This window comes from Rattus norvegicus, chromosome 5 (assembly GCF_021556685.1).
Source record: "Rattus norvegicus strain SHRSP/BbbUtx chromosome 5, alternate assembly SHRSP_T2T, whole genome shotgun sequence".
In the NCBI taxonomy this organism is placed as follows: Eukaryota; Metazoa; Chordata; class Mammalia; order Rodentia; family Muridae; genus Rattus; species Rattus norvegicus.
The window spans coordinates 638,155-658,484 of record NC_141538.1 but is presented as its reverse complement, the minus strand read 5'-3'; the positions used below and the strand labels follow the sequence as shown (position 1 = coordinate 658,484).

At 37.6% G+C, this 20,330-nt stretch overlaps 1 protein-coding gene and 1 pseudogene across 3 annotated transcripts in view; one reads left to right on the top strand and one right to left on the bottom strand.

Moving 5' to 3' along the window:
- The window catches only part of LOC148005544 (uncharacterized), a 49,241-nt gene extending 31,936 nt beyond the window's left edge, over positions 1 to 17,305 (top strand). Inside the window, exons 1-4 of one of the 3 annotated variants that reach the window (XR_015620585.1) lie at positions 9,266 to 9,495; positions 13,318 to 13,405; positions 13,646 to 13,751; positions 15,338 to 15,762. The gene's annotated coding sequence lies outside the window, so the exon portion shown is untranslated. Of the gene's footprint in view, positions 1 to 9,265; positions 9,496 to 13,317; positions 13,406 to 13,645; positions 13,752 to 15,337; positions 15,763 to 16,742 lie in introns of those variants that run through there. The other 2 variants (XR_015620586.1, XR_015620583.1) reach the window with 2 other exon arrangements.
- Positions 1 to 20,330, bottom strand: part of LOC148005534 (polyubiquitin-C-like) — a 1,830,776-nt pseudogene that overhangs the window by 1,319,606 nt on the left and 490,840 nt on the right.

The following is a 20,330-nucleotide window of genomic DNA, read 5'->3' as shown; positions in this document are numbered from 1 at the left end:
ATATGATCCTGAGTGAGGTAAGCCAATCTCAGAAAAACACACATGGTATGCACTCATTGATAAGTGGACATTAGCCCAAATGCTTGAATTACCCTAGATGCACAGAATACAAGAAACCCAAGATGGATGACCAAAATACGAATGCATCATTCCTTCTTAAAAGGGGAATAAGAATACCCTTGGGAGGGAATAGGGAGGCAAAATTTAGAACAGAGGCAGAAGGAACACCCATTCAGAGCCTGCCCCACATGTGGCCCATACATATACAGCCACCAAACTAGATAAGATGGATGAAGCAAAGAAGTGCAAGCTGACAGGAACCGAATGTAGATCTCTGCTGAGAGACAAACCCAGAATACAGCAAATACATAGGCGAATGCCAGCAGCAAACCACTGAACTGAGAATGGAATCCCCATTGAAGGAATCTTAGAAAAGACTTAAAAGCTTGAAGGGGCTTGAGATCCCATATGAACAACAATGCCAACCAACCAGAGCTTCCAGGGAGTAAGCCAGTACCCAAAGAGTGTACATGGACTGACCCTGTGCTCCAACTGAATAGGTAGCACCAGTGGAAGGGGAAGCCCTTGGTCCTGACAAGGCTGAATCCCCAGTGAATGTGATTGTTGGGGGGAGGGTCGTAATGGGGGGAGGATGGGCAGGGGAACACCCATAAAGAAAGTGATGGGGAGGGGTTAGGGGGATTTTGTCCTGGAAACTGGGAAAGGGAATAACAATTGAAATGTAAATAAGAAATACCCAAGTTAATAAAGATGGAGAAAAAGAAGCAAACTAATCAAAACAGTGTAAAATACATGAAATTGTATTTGTAAGTGTATTGGTATTTTAAAGTTATTTTTGTGGCAGAGAGCTGTACCTGCTGTTTATTGGAATGTCTTTTCTTGGTTGTAGGATGAGCACCTGGCTGCCTTGTTCCAGAAGCTGGAGGAACCTGTTTGTTCTGTTAAGCAGGAAGATGGGACACAGCAATATTTAGAGGAATTGCTATCTATATTAATGGTTAGAGATGTTGAGTGCTTTTATAAGTTTTGTGCCCAATTTTATCATGAACTTTTTAAGATTAAGAAAAAATTGTTTTAATCTTCAACTACTTATAGCCTGACTTATTTGCTTTTCTGTTGCTATAATGAAATACCATGACCAAGTCAGTTTATGGAAGAGTTTATTTTGGTTGGGCTTCCATGAGACCATCATGGCAGGGCGCTGAGAGATCACATGTTAAACCCCAAATATGAAGCAGAGAGAGTGAACAGGAATTGGGGCTAGTCAATATATACTAGCCTCAGAGCTAGCCCCTAGCAAGGTATAGCCTGTAAAGTCACCACCAGGGTTCAGACATTTGAGCCTATGGGAGATATTCTCATTCAAACCACCACATTTCCCTCCCAGGCTCCAAAGGCCATTGTTATAATACAAAGTATATTTAATCCTACTTCAGAAGTCCCCATGGTCTCCCACAGTCTCGATAAAACCCTGTGAATTTGAAAAGTGAATTAATTTCAACATACAATGGAAAAGATATATATTACTATTTCCTAAAAGGAGGAATGGGGGCATATTCAGAAAACGCTGGACCAAGAAAGACTGATAAGGCAGCATGTAAACATCAAGTCCCCTAGGTCAGACTTCCCACCTGTGGGTCATGGCCCATTTACAGGGGCTCCCTAAGTCCATCTGTAAACATATATTTACATTATGATTCATGACAGTAGCAAAATTACAGTTATGAAGTAGCAACAAAGGTAATTTTATGGTTGGGGTTCACTACAACACAAGGAATTGTATTGAAGGGTCACAGAATTAGAAAGGTTGATAACCAGGGCTCTAGCTTAATATCTGATATCAGAGACTTAGATGGCACCATCCCTCCATCTTTCTGCCTGTAAAATATATCTCTTCCAGGATGGTTCTATCCCATGTAAGCAACTCTCCCTGGCAGAAATCACAGCTTTGGCGCTTCCAACACCTTGGAGTCTGTACAAGTATCCCAGGCTTCACTTCATCTCTCAGGGTCTTCATGCAGGAACTCAGGATTAGGGTTGGCCCTGAGGTCCTTTGGGGTGCATGCTTGTGTTTTCCTAGAGAAAGATCTGTTTTTTCTTGCTTGAGAAAGGGTACATACATAGCAGAGAACATTTAGATTTGACAAAGTAGGTCAGGAAAGGGCCATAATTGTCAGTCTAGAAAGGGTATCACCGAGTTACCCCTTTGTATTGGTTGCCTCTTCTACCAGTTCTATCTACTCTTCCTGGGTCTAGTCTCTGGAATGAATGAGTAGTTTGCCGTGTGGGTTGGTGAAGATATCTGGAAATTTTAATTTTTATATAGTTTTAGCTATGAACTCCCTGTCTGAAGACTTATCTGCTGTGGTGATTTGAATAGGAATGACCACCATAGACTCATATGCTTGAATGCTTGTCGTATAAGGAGTGGCACTATTAGGAGGTGGGGCCTTGTTGGAGTATGTGTGGCCATGTTGGAGGAAGTGGGTCAATGGGAAAGTGGGCTGTGAAGTCTTTATATTCAAGCTATGACCAGTGTCGACACAGTCTCCTGCTCCTGCCTTCAGATGAAGATGTAGAACTCTCAGCTCCTTATCCAGCACGATGCCTCCCTGAATGCTGCCGTGCTTCCCACCATGGCGATAATGGACTAAAGTTCTGAGAGTGTAAGCCAGCCCAATGTCAGTTTTCCTTATCAAAGTTGACTCAGTAACAGTGTCTCTTCACAGCAATAAAACTGTAAGACACCTACTCACCTACTTTTGTCTTGCCCAGTGAGATTGTTCCATCTGTTTCTGGCCCCCAATTATTTATTTATTTAATTAACTTTATTTTCCTTTTTTTTACACCAAATAATTTCTTTCTGAGTTTTCATTTACCCAATCTAGATTTATTCCTTTCTGATCATTTTAGCACTTGTCTTTCTTTATTGAGTATTACTACCCAAATTTTTCTTAATTTTGAGTCTCCTTGATGGTTATAGTTGTGTATGTTTGCCCCCAATTGACAGCAAATTGCTGTCAATATGTATGTCAGTGTCATTTTTTTTAACCCGTGCAGTTGACAGATACATATTTGTCATTTGAGATCTCTTCATATATCACTGTGCTTGATTGCCTGGTTGTCTTCATACTGGTTTAGATGATTTCACCTTGTTTCTCTAGGTCCATGGCTAATTAATTAATTAATTAATTAATCAATTAACATGAGTACACTGTAGCTGTCTCAGACACATCAGGATAGGGCATCAGATCCCATTACAGATGGTTGTGAGCCACCGTGTGGTTGTTGGGAATTGAACTCAGGACCTCTTATCCACTGAGCTCTCTCTCCTGCCCAGATCCATGCCTCTTAAGGTATGTGCAATATTAGCCCTCTTTAGTCCTTACTATAGTTCCTTTTTATATAGACATAAGGTAGAGTTACATTTTCATTACTGTATTAATTGTACTGTTGTTGTCTCTGTGATGACTGAATCTAACTATTTTATCTTTTCGCTGAGTTAAAGTTAAGTACTAATAAATCAAGATATTTGCTTAATGAGAGCAGATCATACTGTTTATAATTACAAGTTTTGCTGGTAAAGTGTTACGTCAGAGTGGATTCTGGTACAGCTCTTAGTGTTGGCCTGTTGAAAATGCAAAAATTTTGTTCAACATACCTTGGCAAATTTAATTTCTTAGACTTTGGTCATACATACTCTGAGAAGCTAAGAATGTTAAAAACAAAATCACTGCTTTTTATATTCACTACTTAAGAAATTCCTCAATTCTCTATCGCACCTTATGTAGGAAAAAGCGAAGGAGGAAAAGAGTGCAGTGGTACTATTTTAATTCTTATATTTGGTCCGAAGTTTCTTTTATCTTTCTTTCCTTATGGTGTTTGATTTAGGACATTAAGGTCCTTTCGGGTTCTTTCACTAGTAGTGAGGGGCTGACTGTACAAAGACCCTTGGCTTTTTTTGTTTTGAGCCCTTTAGGTCTTTTGACTGTCCTGTATAGCCTTCAGCCTGTGTATTGATCTTACACAGCCTGCAGTGTAAGCAGTTGAGATAGCTGGTCTTGCTACCTGTGTCATGTGCCCTGTTTAGAAGTGGAGGGATGTTGGAAATCAAAGTGTGCATGGGAAGGTTGACTTGGGAGAGAGATCCCTAGATGAGCCAATTGTTATCTGTGAGAAAGCTTTGGAAAGATACCTGCTGTGTTTTCAGTTGCTAATTTTCAGTTGTGAAGGCCTCATCTCAGGCAACCTTGACTTCCTGTCTTTTTTTTTCTCTCAGATTCAGGAAACCCCAACTATGTTGTGGCATTGGCGCCACCTTGTGTCCCAGCTCAGGGCTGGTGTGGTACCTCTGGTTGCCTAGGTTTGCTTGGGGCTTGGGCAGGGAGCATCTCAGTTAGCTCTCTGTACACCCTTTAGATTCATGCTTAATTTCCACCCTGAAGCAGCTTTAGAGTGAAGCCCTAGTTGTTAATATTCAGTGGATGGGGGTGGATTTCCGTATCGGGGTACTTTGGTTCTAAACCAGACATGGCTTTGTCAATTTGTTACTAAAATTTCCAACCCTAACAGCCCATGTAAAAGACACACAATCCAAATATTTTAATAATAAGTTATATGCCTAGATTGGGCATATCTAATATAATACTAACTTATTTCCCAATTCTAAGACTCCTTATTACTTCTGGTTTCTCCCAGCCACAGGATTCTGGTGCATAGTGGCTTCCTTCACTCCTCTTCCTTCATTCTTTTTCTCCTTCTACCTGCCACCCCCTCCTGAGCCTCCAGTCCCACCTTTCCTATCCACTACCCAATCATAGGCTCTAACCTTTTATTGACCTATTAAAGTGGAGAGAAGGTTGACATAGCATCACCTAAGTACATGATGCTCTGCTTGTGGGGTGGGAGCAACCTCTCTTGAGGAACCAATATGAACAATAATATACAAGCAGCATCAAGCCAAACCACTACAGTTTACTCGTAAGATCTCAGTTTTTAGTACAAAATCCAATAATGTTAGTTGTTTAAATGTTTGTCTTACTATATTTCTTACACAGCTGTTTTCCAAATGTGGGTTTGTCTGGTGTTCTGTACCAGCATAGAGTATTCATCGTTAACAGTGTTTTTCCTGCCACCAATACATGAATTTTTGTTGGATATGCTAAAGAGTCATAATGGTTTTACACAGGAAAGCTAATTGTCAGAATTTTGTTTTGTTTTTGAGTCAGGGTTTTCTGTATGGCCCTGGCTGTCCTGGAACTCACTTTGTAGACCAGGCTGCCTTCAGACTTACAGAGATGTGCCTGCCCTCTGTCTCTAAATGCTAGGGTTTAAGTCCTGTGTCCAGCTTGATATTTTTCTCTGTCATTCTCTCTCTCTCTCTCTTTTTTTTCTTTGCCCAAGTCAATGGATTTTATTTGGTCACAGGGTCACAGGCCAGGTATGGCCCCAGCCTTATTTGACCTTCTTTGGGGCTCAGGTTGTTGGAGTGGCCGAACTTCTTGTAGCAGTAGACTACACTGTGTGCAGGCATGAGTAGCACTTGTGGCAGATCATCTTGTCAGAATTGTAATTCTGGACAAGGCGACAAAGGGATGACTCGATGATGCCACCGTGCAGACGCAGCACCAGGTGGAAGGTGGACTCTTTCTGGATGTTGTAGATGGACAGGGTGTGGCCATCCTCCAAATGTTTGCCAGCGAATATCCGCCCTGCTGGTCGGTGGGATGCCTTCCTTGTCTTGGATCATTATTGATGGTGTCACTGGGCTCAATCTCAAGAGTAATGGTCTTGCCCATTAGGGTCTTCATGAAGATCTGCGTGTTGGCATCTGCTCCTTGGCCTCCTTGTTGAAGAGAATGAATGGTTTGGGGCTTTTGGGCTTTTTTGTTGGTTTGTTTTGTTTTTTCTTTTTAATACTTAGATCATTTTGTTGACTTCTCGGTGTTTGTTGAGGGCTGGTATGATTTGCATTTTAAATATATTTACCTGGATCTTCACTGCTTGCTCTGTCTTAACAGGCAGGTGTACTTTGATTTGGGACTGAATAGACTTTTTTTTAATTGTTTCCAGTCTGTGTTCTTCTTTCACTGGCCTTTTATGAGTCAGTTTTTCACAGAATTGGCTGTCACAGTGCATGAAAGATTCGGCCAGAGCTTGAGACAAGTAGAAATTGGTGGCAGTTTTAGGACCTGTAACATCATATTTTGGAACACCAGGGGGATTATTAGAAGTAATGTTATTATAAAGTAGTCTTATTCTAATAGTTGGGTTATAATAATCCTTATTAACAATCTCTGGTTATTGTAAGTCAGTAATTTTCCTTATGAGATAATATTTACTTTCATCTCCATAAATATAATAGTCATGGGGCAGAACTAGTAACAGCTAATAATGAAAGAACAATTCCCTGTGTATATAGACTTTGGTTTTTTGTGAACTTCTTTTTGAAATATGTCGAATTATAACAGCAGTATTGTTGGTATCAGGAATGGCCTTGAGCAGCAACACTATTTGGTAACTGTTGACATGGCAACAGCCCTACTTTCCCAGTATTCCTTAGGTCCAAATACCAACGCCACGTGGGAGTAGTTATGTCATATTCCAAATGAAAGGCAGACTTCTTCTGCCCTCATGCTCTCTCTTCTCTTCATTCTTTTCTCTTCTTTCTCTCGCCCCTTTCCCTTGTCTTGTTCTCCCATTAAATCTCACTAAGTGGAACTGTTTTAGTTTTGTGTGCTCTATTTTGATGGGTGTGGTGGGTATTTTATTACAAGGATATTTTAATAACAACAAGTATGATAATTTAAGAGCTTGGAAATCAGACTGACTGGAAATAAATTCCAATTTGGGCACTCACCAGCTGTTGAACTTATATTACTAATATAAAAGTTGTGGGTGATAGTAATTTTTCCCTATACTGTTGTGAGAATTAATCTAACTCCTTGTAATCCTCTTGTGTTTTATTACTTATCAACAACATTGGGTAGTAGTAGCCATTGTAATTGTTTCATTAAATAAAATTTGTAGAGTTGTGCAGAATGGAGTTTATCAAAGCTAAATAGGTGAAACTACACATAACTAAATTGTATAATAAGATTTATCTTATAAAATTATAATCTTAAAGGAAGAAGGTTAGAATGTAGAATAGGAAATAATGCTATGCTATTGTTAGAAATGATTTAACATTCTATCAGAAAAGTGAAGAAATGGAAATTCATCTATTAAAGTGGTGTACAGTCCATAATATATTCTACATTATGTTAACATTATTCTTAAATGTGATTTTTTAAAATTGATTAAATATGTCTTTAATGAGAAGAATTAGTTTGAGTTTGAATGCTCTTTTTTTTCCGTTTAGGCAATATGTCAGTATTGAGGTCACCCAGACATCAGAGCTCTGGAAGGCATGTTGATACTGTTTTCTTCTTTGTCTCCTGGGTGTAAGAAGTAGAACAGATCTTAAAGATCTGTATTCTTATTTGTTTAAAAAAATTGATACATAAGAGAGAGAGTGTGTGTGTGTATGTGTCTGTGTGTCTGTGTGTCTGTGTGTGTGTGTGTCTGAAATGATAACAATATATTCTTTCGAAAGTATTTTGTTTTTTCTCAATTAAATTTATTCATTTGTTCAAATTGGCTACCCCTTATTATCACAGGTATTGAGAAATTAGAATCCTAACGCATTAGTGTATGTTTAAATATACAGAGGAGAGTATGTTAAATTGAGGACTCTGTTATCTCACATAGATGAGAGTTTCTGGATATTTTCTATATCTTTTTATTGCTCATTAAGGGGAATTTTCTGCTATACTGTGTCTTCAGACTTTCTCTTCTGTTCAAATAACTCTCCTCCCTTAATGTAGGTAAACATAATAACTTCTGGGTTTTGGATAATTCTGTATCATTGAGTTGAGTCAACTGGGCAGTCTGTTTTGCAAATGAAATTTCAGGTTTATGTGTGTACTACTTACTCGTATTAGAAGCATTTATTTAGCATTTTTCTTTAGTTCTTTCTGGACAAGATAGCTACATTTGCAGTTTCGTTTGAACGTCAGTTTTTCCCTTATGTGAAAATACTAGAAAATTCTAGATTCCCAACAAGGCTTTAGTTGGGAAGTAACTATACCTATACCTAGGTAGTTTTGACTCAGCTCTGAAAGGGATTTTTTTGAATGTAAAGGAATTGATTTTAGGCTAGGGACCCTTACCTTCTGGTCTATTGTTCTTTTGTCTGACTTATGTAGTGAGGCAGGAGAGCTTGTGTGTTATATGTCTCTTTGTTCTGAGCCCCCTGCTCTCTAAATCTATTTATACCTACTTATACCAGAATTACAAAAGTCTGATTGTAGTTTTTTGTCTCATTTTCTTCTTCTACAATCTGAACCTGGTATCCGATTTGCCTGTTTTTCATTGTAAGAAATCAAAGGCTACAGAAAACTGACTCTGCTGCTGTTAGATTGAGTCAGTTCATCAGAGCCATGTTTGTGGAGCAAGCTTTTAATCCTAGCAGGTGAACCTCTATGAATTCCCGGCCAGCCTGGTCTACATAGAACACCTTTTCATCCTGATGCTAACACCCTGCAGGAGTGGCATTATTACCAGAATAAACTGAAAGGAAAAGCAGGTGCACATAAGTTCTTTAAAGCAATAGTCCTCCCATGGATGGTCTCTGAATTTTGGTGTTGGTGTTGGTGCATTAGAAGTAAAAGTAGAATTGGAATAATTAGCTCTTTGAAGGCTTTAAGAATGTTAGTGACTGTAGAGAGAGTATCTTGTGCATTTGTATGGATATATCACCTTTCAGTTAAAAAAAAATTATGGCCTATAGGAAAGGATAGAATAGAAGGTGGGACATCCGGAAGGCAGAAAGAATTCTGGGATAGAGCCAGGTCGGAGAGACTTGCCCTGGAAAATGTGACCAGACAGACCCGTGGTTCCTGGGCACAGGTAATGAGCCACATGGCGGAATGTAGATTTGAGTAAGTGGGTTAGAATTTGTCAGAGAAGAGTCTAGCTCTATGGCCAAGGTATTTGTTAATATATTTTGAGTCACCGTCTTATTTCTGGGAGCATGGGGCTGGGAGGAAAAACCAGGTCCAAACTTGACAACATGAATCCAAACAAAATCTAAAGCTGAGGATTGACCAGTGTATATATAGTTTTGATTTCTGGAACTGGAGGGTGATGTTCACCTGGAAATCAATCCCAACTTAGGTTGGGAGTGAAAGCATGATTTTTTCATATTAACTAGATGAGCTATTAGCAATTTGGCTTATGTCACCATGCAGACACTGAAGTTTATGTTCTTCAGTATTTTTTAGAACTTAAAGCAGACACCATGGTACCTAACCTCGGCTTTCAGGAGATGACACCAAGAGAACAGAACTTTCAAGATAAGGCTACGGAGAAGGGAACCCCGCTCAAGGAAGGACACAACCACTATGGTAACCAGAGTCTAAATGCCTCATTTGAGTGAGTTGGTTTCTTAGAAAAAATATTTCCATAACCGTCTTAGAAAATTAGTCTCTTTACAATCACAAGATCTTCATTTGTTTTACTACCTTGCATTACAGTTCCAAAGAAATTGGCAAGTCTTTCCTATTGGTTTCCTTGTAGAATAAATTGTAAAACCACAAATATTAAAAAAAATCATAGTTTTAGGAACACATTAACGAGAAGAAAGACATATAGCACAGTAGAAAGGATCTAGATTTTGGTTTTATCCCAGTTACTTCTATTTCCTGTTTTGTCAGATTTAAAAAAAACAATGGTTATTTTAGAAACGACCCTGATGAGGCAAAACAGAATCTGGCCATCTGGATTTCTTTTCAGGAATTAGTCTTTCTTAGTTGCCATCATCTGCTTACACGGTGCACAGGGAAGGGTGATTGTAGACACACATTTAAAATTTTTATGTGATTCAGTTTTTCAAGTTTTCTAGGGCTCTTATTAGCTGTTAAATGTTTTCAGAAAATTTTGAGATTAGTGATTTGTGTCAGTAGATCTTGGGATAACTTCCTGAGCTATTTGAGTCTTTGTTTGATTGCTTGTGGTCAGTTTCTTCAGCATACTTGTGTACCATGTTGCTTTTTCTTTCTGAATTTCCTTCTTTGTATTATTAAATAGATAAAAATTTAAGTTCTAGAAACAAGGGATGTGTAACTGAAGGAAGTACACAGTACGTGTCCCATGCTGAACACTAATAAAATACTTAGTGAACATCTGTCAAAATGAGGGGAAAAAAAACTGTTGTGCATGTTTGGTGGTGTTTCTAAGTTCCTTTGTTGCTCAGTCTGGTGGGTAGACGCCAAGTCAGCTGCTTGTTTTAGTAGTCTCCATCTAGATTTTGACCTGGGTAGGTGCTTGTTCTTTGAAAATTGCAGGAAACTAATCTACTTTTTTCTTGCTTTCCATCACTGACTGGCCAAGCATGGTTTTGCAGCAGAATATTTTCTTTGCTTACTTAATTAGCTTCATCTTATTAGCCACTGGATTTTTAAAATATTTAACATCCTTTTATAGTTCATATCTTTTTCATTTCTTTTGGATGGGCCACCAGAAGTCAAATATTAGAGGAAATGTTTAAGTTCCACAAAATGATATATTCCTTTCCTTTAAAAAAGTGGTCATAATACCTTGATACTATATTCTTCTTTTAACTTTATGACATTCATTTTTGTACCTTAGGTCTTTGACCCATTTGGAGCCTGTAAAAGTATTTGCTAGATATAGAAGGACTAGATTGTCTTTTACTAAATTTACAACCAAACCTGTGCCTAAAACTCCTTTTCCAATGCCTTTCTTCTACTTTTTTCCAATATCACATTCTCTGAGTCATTATTAGACATTGCACAAAAATTAAATGTACTAAGAGTCATTTTAGAAGTTAGTATCTTTGACTTCTACACATTAGCTCTATAAAAATTAGGTCTAATATTGACTTGTATTGATTGTTAGATGAAGCATCTTTCGTGTTTTTTGGAAACTGATTTCTTGTTCCTTATATTTAGAAATTAGGTCAATGTAACCAGAGCATTTGATCCATCTGTGACTTCCTTTGTGTGCTGTTTCCTGAATCATCTCTTTGATGATTCCGTTTAGAGCTATTTAATCTCTGCACATGTTTGGGGCCTTTTACAAACCCTTCCTGGATTCTCAGGATGCAGATGTTTTCTTCCCTGTTAGCAACTTTACTTTTCATTCTGCAGGAGCAACAATTTAAATTCTATTAGTCACAGACTGAGTCTCAGTGATTACTCTTTCAAAATTTTGTGTCCTGGTCTCTGATTTCTCCAACTATTCCTCCACATCCTTTCTCCATGTGCTTGTCTAGTTGGCCCTCCAGAGAGGACTGTGTATCCTTGTATTTCCACGAATCTCACATAGAGTAGCTCACTCTGCTTGTGGAGAGACCCATGCACTCTGCTGCACTGTGGAGCAGGTCAGCTAGCCCAGTGAAGAGGAACACTCTGGTGTTGCCTCTCAGGCCAGGGCAGTGGGAGTGCATGGCCCACACTCAGTAGTCAAAGATGAACTTTGCATTATTTCCAAGTGAGAGTCTTATTTTAAAAGTCTTTAAAATATAACGGTTATGTAATAACTTCCTTTTAAAAGCTTAATTCATGGTTGTAACTTTGGAATATAACATATCATGGCTGTTGTCTTTGCTTAGTGGCATTTTCTGTTGGTTTGTTATTGATGACCCTTAAATTCTTGCAGATTAAATAGTGGACTGTTGTGAAAACACTGGATAATCTGCTCAGTTTGTCTTGAGTTTGTAAGAATGTGACACATCCTTACATTTTACCAGAAGCCATAGCTATGGGTGCTAGGATCTGAAAATATCTGTATGGGCTGTGTATTACGTAAAGATGTTGATGGTTATTGGTCAGATAAGGAAAAGTTATTGGTGGGGTTGGCGTGGTGCTGCTTGTATTTAAATGCTCCCTACATACTGGCTCCCAAGATCTGGAAGCCCTGAGGAGCAGATCCTCAAGTACCCCAAGTGATGCTTTGTAAACTTTGCTTCTTAGTTTTACTCATCAAAAGTGGATAGAGTCTGTGATTAGGCAATAGAAGAAGAAAGGTGGGATTGAGGATGGAGTGGAGGGTCTCAAGAGAGAGGAGAAGGGGGAACAAGAGAGGCGACCAAGGGAGGAGGAAGCCACCATGTGAGGAGATGGACCCTGAGCATGTGGCCTGGAAAAACAGCAAGTAACAAGGGACATTATGGCATGGAAATAGGTTAGTATAGTTGTAAACCTGCCCAATTAGGCTTATGACTTGTAAATAAAGTACCTGGATTGTGTGTCTTTTATTTGGACTAGTTAGAGTGTTTAATTCCTTTTATAATTGGTGCCTTTGACCCTGAGATTAAGTCTCATGCTCTACTGAAATGAAGTTAGATATTGTACTGTGTATTTCTGGTGGTGCAATAACTTTGCTGTTTTTCATAGAGCATTGAGGTGTTTCAATATGTGTGAAAAAGAGGCAGTGAGTAGTTTTTTAAACTCTGTGCTACTGCAGTGTACACAGAATAGCTTTGTTTGGAATTAGCTAAAGTGATAGATTTGGGTCTTGCTTTACTAACAGTGTTGTTTGTAGCAGAAAAAGTTCTATAAAAGCACACATCATGCTTAACCTAATAGTATTATCGACAGCAATGAACAATTTCTTTAATATACTCATCCATTATTAATGGACTTCTTTATGGTTCAGGTGCGGGGCACATTTATACATCTGGGTGAGATTGCAAATTTGGTTTGGATATTACAAATGCTGGTAAGCTGTTTTTCTATCGAAACTGGAATTATGTTCTGTAAAGCAGTTACTTCTGACAAAAATTGAGCTCAGGTTTTTTAGTTGAAGGTGCACTTGTTTCATGACAAGTAGAAAATAATGGTGTTACACTGTTTTTACCTGTGCGTAAAAGAAAAACTTTAATGTTTAAGATAAAGTGTCATTGTAGTATATAAAAATGTTTATATAATGTGCATATATTTGTGTGTGTGTGTGTGTGTGTGTGTGTGTGTGTGTGTGTGTGTGTGTGTGTACGCATGTGGGTATGGATGTAGTGTATAGATGAGATTATCAAGCTACACTGACTTAGTTTCTGGATATGGAAAACAGGAAACCAAACTTCCTAAAAATGATTCGTAAGTTTTTGTTTATTCAAATGGCTGGCAGAAACTTGAAATTTCTTTAACGTATTAGTTGTAAGTTCTATAGAAAGTTCTTTTAGGAAAGAAAAAATAACCATTCCAAGAAACTTCTTTTCTGTTTTTCCTGTTATAGTGAGCTGCATATTTCTCCTATGCAAGGAGATGGTCTTCATCCTCCTTACCACTTCCACCCTTGCCTACCCCAGGGACTGTCTGACAAGGTAACAGAATGGTTTACATTTATTAAAACATGATACCGTGAGTTTATAGAGACGCATTTTTGTCTGAACACTGCTGAAAAATAAAAAATCAATTTTACTAGTTTTTGTACTAAATATGGCCATTCGTGCAGTGTTTGGAACCTAAATATTTGCACCTGAAAATAATAGAAACCATATTTCCTTAATAAAACTTAAGGAAAATATATTTTAACATAATGATTAAATCTTATTTTAATGCAGACCTAATGTCAGATTCATCAGTGATTAAGAATCCCGATTCTACGCAAAGAAATTGAATTGATTCTGTTTTTTTCAAGAGATGAAATTGCTTCTTGTGGCTATGAAGGTAGGTATGGAGAAGCTAAGTGAGTTCTATTTCTTAATGGATAGTTGATTTTTTTTATATTTTTAGAAAGATTAAGCCTAGCAAGTCAGTTCTACAATTTCCACTTATGAAATATATATTACAAAGGAAATATTTTAGTCTGAGTCCTTCATCTATACTACCATGTAAAGAATTTTAAATAACATAATAGTCCCTAGTGATCCTCCAGTGAAAACCAAAGTAATAATAATAATAATAATGATAATAATAATAGTAATAGGCATTGTCATGTTTAGCTTCCTTGAAGTATAAAATGATAAGAAATTGAAAGCTATATTTTGTTTTTTCTTTTTCTTTTTCTTTTTTTATTTGAATGGCATTGGCGAGGCCTTATTTGTCAGTCTTTACAAATAAGAAAAACTCGCCTCAAAACTGTTCATAACTGCCCTTCTGGGCAGTCTGTCTCTTCACGGACACAGTCACATATATTCAAGAAAACACACAGAAAATTAAGCTGAAACTCGATTTCCTTTTAAATTAAAAGTAAACGATTTTCTACTATTGCTGATGACCAATGTTGGCATATGTGTGGTGGGTAAAATGAGGCAGGCAGCCGTTGGGAGTCAGTGCTTAAAGCTATTGATGGGGGTGGATCCAGACTCCTATGGGGATGCTGCCACAGGCAGCCAGCGACTAGAGATGTTACTCAACAGACAGTTTTCTGAGGGAGCAAAGCTTAAGTTACTGGGGAGTTGGCACTCTCTCTGATCAGCGAAAAACCTATGAACTCTTAACTCCTTGGGGTCAGTGAGAAAGACCAGGGAAGAGAGAAAATTCTCACACACACACACACACACACACACACACACACACACACACAAACACACACAGAGTTGATGGTAGAAGTAACAGTGTTCCAGCCCATAATACACAAGCCTTAACAGATACACATAGTTGATGGATGCCCTAACCCTTGTGCTTTATTCTTTGTTCCATCACTTATATATCCCAGCCAAATCTTTGAAGCATCATTAAGTCGCAATGTAATTGTTTTAGTTTTCTTCTAGACAAAGACAGGAGTAATTTTTTCATTATTTATCTTTAAAAAGTATTCTTAAAAGACTCACAGATCTAACCACTTATATAAATATCAGTCATATCTACTTTAAATCCTCAGAATGAGTATCTACTCAAGAGCAATTCTTAATAAATCTCATCAGGAAGCTGAGGGCAAAAATGTGTATAAGAAATCAATTGTTAATGCCAGATATGTTGGCCAGTGAGTGATTTGAGGCCCCTTAGAGTTTTTCCATAATTCTTAGATTATGAGGAACATGCTGGCAGTGAACAGAGCAGAACTCCATAACAGCATCAAGTCCTCAGGACACATAGCTCTCAGGACACATAGTCTTTGGAGCTGTCACACTGAGTAACATACACAAGACTGTGGTAATCGGGGTGGGTGAGGGGGGCGTGTGGGGGAGGGTGCATACTACATCCTATCTCCATTTTAAACTTGATAAATAGTTTATTTTATTTACATGAAAAATGCACGAAGCTTGGGATTTGCTTCTCAATAACTTAAGAGGTTTCTTATTTGTTTGTAGATCTCTGTGGTGATGTGAATGTTAAGAAAATCCCAGAAGCCACTGAGTACTAACAGAGTATTATTTATTCTTCTGCTCTTAGCAAGAGGGCAAGAAACACCTGTAGCTGTTTCTTAAGCAGGAATATATTCAGTGAATTACTTTAGTGTTTTACAGTTTTCATGGCACACATTCCTTTGTCATATTTATTTCAAGTAATTTGTTGTTGTTTTCTTTTGTTTTAGTTTCTTGAGAATAGTATTGTCCCCTTGCTTTCTGTGTTTGTCTTTTGTATATTAAAAAGGATACTGATTCCTGTGCTTTAACTCTGTGTTTTTCAACTTTTATCAATATTTATCAGCCCTAGGAGTTTTTTTTTATGATTTAGTTTTTATGTATAGAATCTTAAAACCTGAAAATAAACATATATTGATTTCTTCCCTTCTCATTTGTGTTTGCTTCATTACCTTGACTTGTTTAATTGCTTGACCTAACACTGTAAGAAGTATGTTGAGAAGGGAGAAGAGTGAACATCCTTGTCTTGGTCCTGATTCCAACACAAGTACTTTGAATTATTCTCTCTTTTGGATGACTTTTGCTGTATATTGCCTTTATCAAGTTGAGGAAAATCCCTTGTGTCCCTATTCTCTGCAAGACTTTCCTCACAAATGGAGGCTGTATTTTATTAAAGGTCTTTTATGTATGCAACATGGTGGTACTTACTTATGTGGTAGATTATGTTAATTCTCATGCATTGACGCTTTCCTCCATCTCTGGGATGAAATTGCCTTAAACCTAATGAGAAATCTGTTTGTGTTACTGCATTTGGTTTACACGTATTTTATTAATGCCTTGTGCACCTATGGTCATCAGAGATGTTGGTGTATGACTTTCTTTTCCGGTTCTTTGGTTTCAGCATCAGGATTAGACTCCCAGTAAATGTTTTCTACCTGTTTTTGGAATATCTTACCTTTTCTGCTTTGAGAATGTGGTGGCCGCCATTTTCATACTTTTCTTCCCCTACCTTTGAATCGGCTCAAATAGGATTTAGGAAGTAATATTGACTTATTGTCAATACAGATTACAATACTGTGCACACTCAAAAGGTATACTTCTTGCTTCTGAACCATGTATGATCTTGGTTCCATTAATATAGGCGGAAATATTTTCAGAACAAAATCTGCTTCCTAAATGTCATAGTTTAGGGCTCACCTGCTTTGTTTTGCAACATACTCTGTTTTTGCTTTTTGTTTGTTTGTTTTGTTTTGTTTTTTGAAAAACTGCTTGTATTTGCTGTAGCACAAAACTGCTATTTAGCCTATTAATTTAAAATTAATATTTTGTAATTACATTCTTGATTTATATGAAAACAAGTCACTATACCATTTATTTCACTTCTTAGTGTGTTTTTGTTGAATTTCACCAGGTCCATTAATGAACATAAGAGGAAGGACCATGGAAAGGAGTATATCTCTAACCCTATTCACAGAAGATTATGCCAAGCAGGAATACTGTGTATAAGAACTAAGTTTCATTGGAAGAACCTGACTGAGGAAGTGAAAAGGAAAGGATGGGAAATAGGAAAACATTTGAAAATAAGGCTGTTGACAGACTGGAGAGGAAGGAGGAGATTGAAAATTTAAATTGTGCTACCTGAAACAATGTATTTTCATGGATACAAATATGTCTTTGCCTATTTAAAAAAGTACTAGTTACTATGAGGTAGGGTTTATCCAGGTCAGTTATGCTACAATATGCTTTAGGAATTTAATTCCTGGGGAATTAAATTGAAAGTTAGTGGTATGGTTATTTAAAAACTCATTAAAAACAATTTAAAGAGATAATTTCACACTGTAATTGTGTACTTTTCTCCATTTCCATTGCTTATATAGATACGTATTACTTCTTACCATTTTTTAAATGATGTTTAGTTACTTACAATAGTTTTTCTTTATGTGAGCATAGTTATAAATATATATGATAGTATAAAATAATACAAAGAATAGTGTACTCTACCTTACTTATCTGTTTGTAAATACTCATTTGTGTGTGTGTGTGAATATATGTGTGTGTGTGTATGAATATATGTGTGTGTGTATGTGTGTGTATGTATATATGTGTATATATGTGTATATATATGTATACATATATGTATATGTATGTGTATATATGTATACTAAATTAGATCGATGAAGTTATAAAATGCATCTTGAAAGGAACCGTATATAGATCTCTCCTGAGAGACACATCCAGAGCGTGTCCAATACAGAAGTCAATGCTATCAGCAAACCACTGATCTGAGAACAACACCCTTGGAGGGAATTAGACGAAATATTGAAACAGTTGAAGGAGGATGCAACCCCATCAAAACAACAATGCCAACCAAACAGAGCTTCCAGGACCTAAACCAGTTCCGAAAGAGTATACATGGAATAATCCAGGGCTCCAACCGCATATATAGCAGAGAATAGACTTGTTGGGGCACCAGGGGAAGGGGAAGCCCCTGGTCTTGCCAAGGTTGGAACGCTAGTGCAGGGGAATATGGGGGGGGGGATAAAGTGGACGTACAGGGGGAATACCTGTATAGGGGAGGGGGATGGGAGGGAATGGGGCTCATATACAGGAAACTGGGAAGGGGAATAATGTTTGAAATGTAAGTAAAGAAATATATCTAATAAAAATTTTTAAAAATTAAAATTTAGGAACCAAGAAGATGCCAATGCCAGTTCTAGCTATAATGTTTAGGTCCTGAGATGGAGAAGGGGAGTTAACAAAGGTGAAGACACTGACCACCTTTTGATTTTCAGGCAAGTGGCCACAAATAACTTGAGCCTTCTATATTTATACAATGACAATTGTGCTTACCCAAGCAGTGATATCATTGCTTACATTATTAAAAGAAATCATAATATCCACATTTCAAAAGCTCTATCTTTACACAAATCCCCCAATAGTTCCCCTTCCTCCTTCTCCCATTCCTTGGATCAGTCACCACCTAAACTTATTTTGCATTAAAAAGCACAATTTCAGCAAGACAAAAGAGATGTCTGGCCAGGCTTGTCCTGTAAACAGGAAGACATACGGGTCTGGTACCAAACATAGTTACATAGTTATGCATGGTGAGAGGCCGAATTAAACATTTGTTGGTAAACTGTACTAGTTATTATCTCCTATCATAATTCCCTTTTAATTGCAGACAGACAAGTTGATTTTACAAAGCAGATCTTCTAGACATCTTTCTAATATATAGATCTTTGTAAGATGTAATCATTCTAAGAGCCATTTTCAAGTCTCTATCAATCCCACATAATCTCTGCATTTTCCATGTCTCTACTGATCAGATATAGCTTCTTAAAAACAGTTATGTAAGCAGGACCTACCTCTCTCCACAACTGACACAGACTTGCTCAGTGCGACTGGGTACTTCTCTAAAGATATGAGTATAAGTCTCAAATTCCCAGGATTTATGGTAACATCTGGAGGATTGATAGATACCAAAAGAGGTGAAGAACATTTTATCCCTTGAAAGAGTTTTGAGAAAAATGTAGAATCATCCACAGTGTAAGTCAGTGTGACTCCAGATGGCCTTGTCCATGACTGATGAAGTGATACAATTTTGATAATGACTATATGCAGTACAATGAAGGGATGGAGAGCTTGTAGGGCATGCAAACTTGGTACTAAATATAAAGGCCACCAAATTAACCTTGTCAACTGAGAAGTGGTTTAAATGGAATTGCCACAGTAGAATCCTGTCACTGAAGCACTCATATGCTATTCTTTGCAGCAGCTACATGGCCACTGCCAGAAAGAGGTAGCACCTCTGCTAAATTATTTCTGATACATGCATGAGGATTTGAGTGCAGTCTCCAGAGAACATGTAAAAAGTCATGGGACTGTGTTCCAAGCCAATCATCCTGGTGCCTGTGAAATGGAGAAGAAAGAAACCCTGTGGCTTGACAGAGCCCCAGTCTAGCTATATTGGTAATTCCATGGTCAGCTTGAGACCATGTCACAAAATCAATAAAGTAGAGAGTGACTGAGAATGATACCCAGTATTGACCTTTGACCTCCTTATTCCCACCTGTGGACATGCACCTGCAGACATATGTACCCCCACACAAACATGTACACACAAAATACTGCGACCTTATAAGCAGACTCAAGCCTCTTTAGAAAGTTTCATGTCATTTTTTACCCTGCAACATCTCTCATACAGCACACTGTTGTTTGTACTTTATCTTTTTTTAGTTTTAGATATATTATGCCCATTGTCTATCATAATGAATTTCATCTTTAAAAACAACCTCAGAATCATTATATTCATTCAGCCTCCTTGTCTTTAGGCAACAGAAATCATTTTTTTAACAATTTTACAGGAGACTGGAGAGATGACGGAGAAGTTAAGAACATGTCCTACTTTTGAAGAAGACCCATGTTAGATTCAAAGAACAAGATGACTCATAATCACTGGTAATTTCAGTTTCAGGGACCCAATACTCTTCCTTTTCTAGCCTCCACAGGCAACCCTACACATGCAAATACTCACACATAATTTAATAAAGACACATCCCCTACATATACACGTTTACAATGTAAATTATTTTCTGGCCTTATTTTTTTTTTACTAGGACAAAGAGGGTAAAATTATTCAATCTACTTCAAATTTCTGAAGGGGAACATTTTCCCTTCTCAATAGGAGACAAACCCCTCCAGATTTAGAGGCATCTAAATCCAAGTTGATACAAGTGTCCATCATATACATTAATATACCTTTTGAATTGTCTTTACTTTTCCATAATGGGTATTGCTTACAATTGTGTTGCTGCACATTTGGTTTTACCAGAGGCTTCTTTGATGCTCTGAGCTGCTTTGAGTTTAATTTCTGCTCCTCTATCAATTAGCTTCTCACCCTACATTGTTATTCTATCTTATCATTCATTTTATAACATCCATGCTCCATAAATTTGAAGAAGATAACAACAATTTCTCCTTAAAGTGTACTTCCATTCCT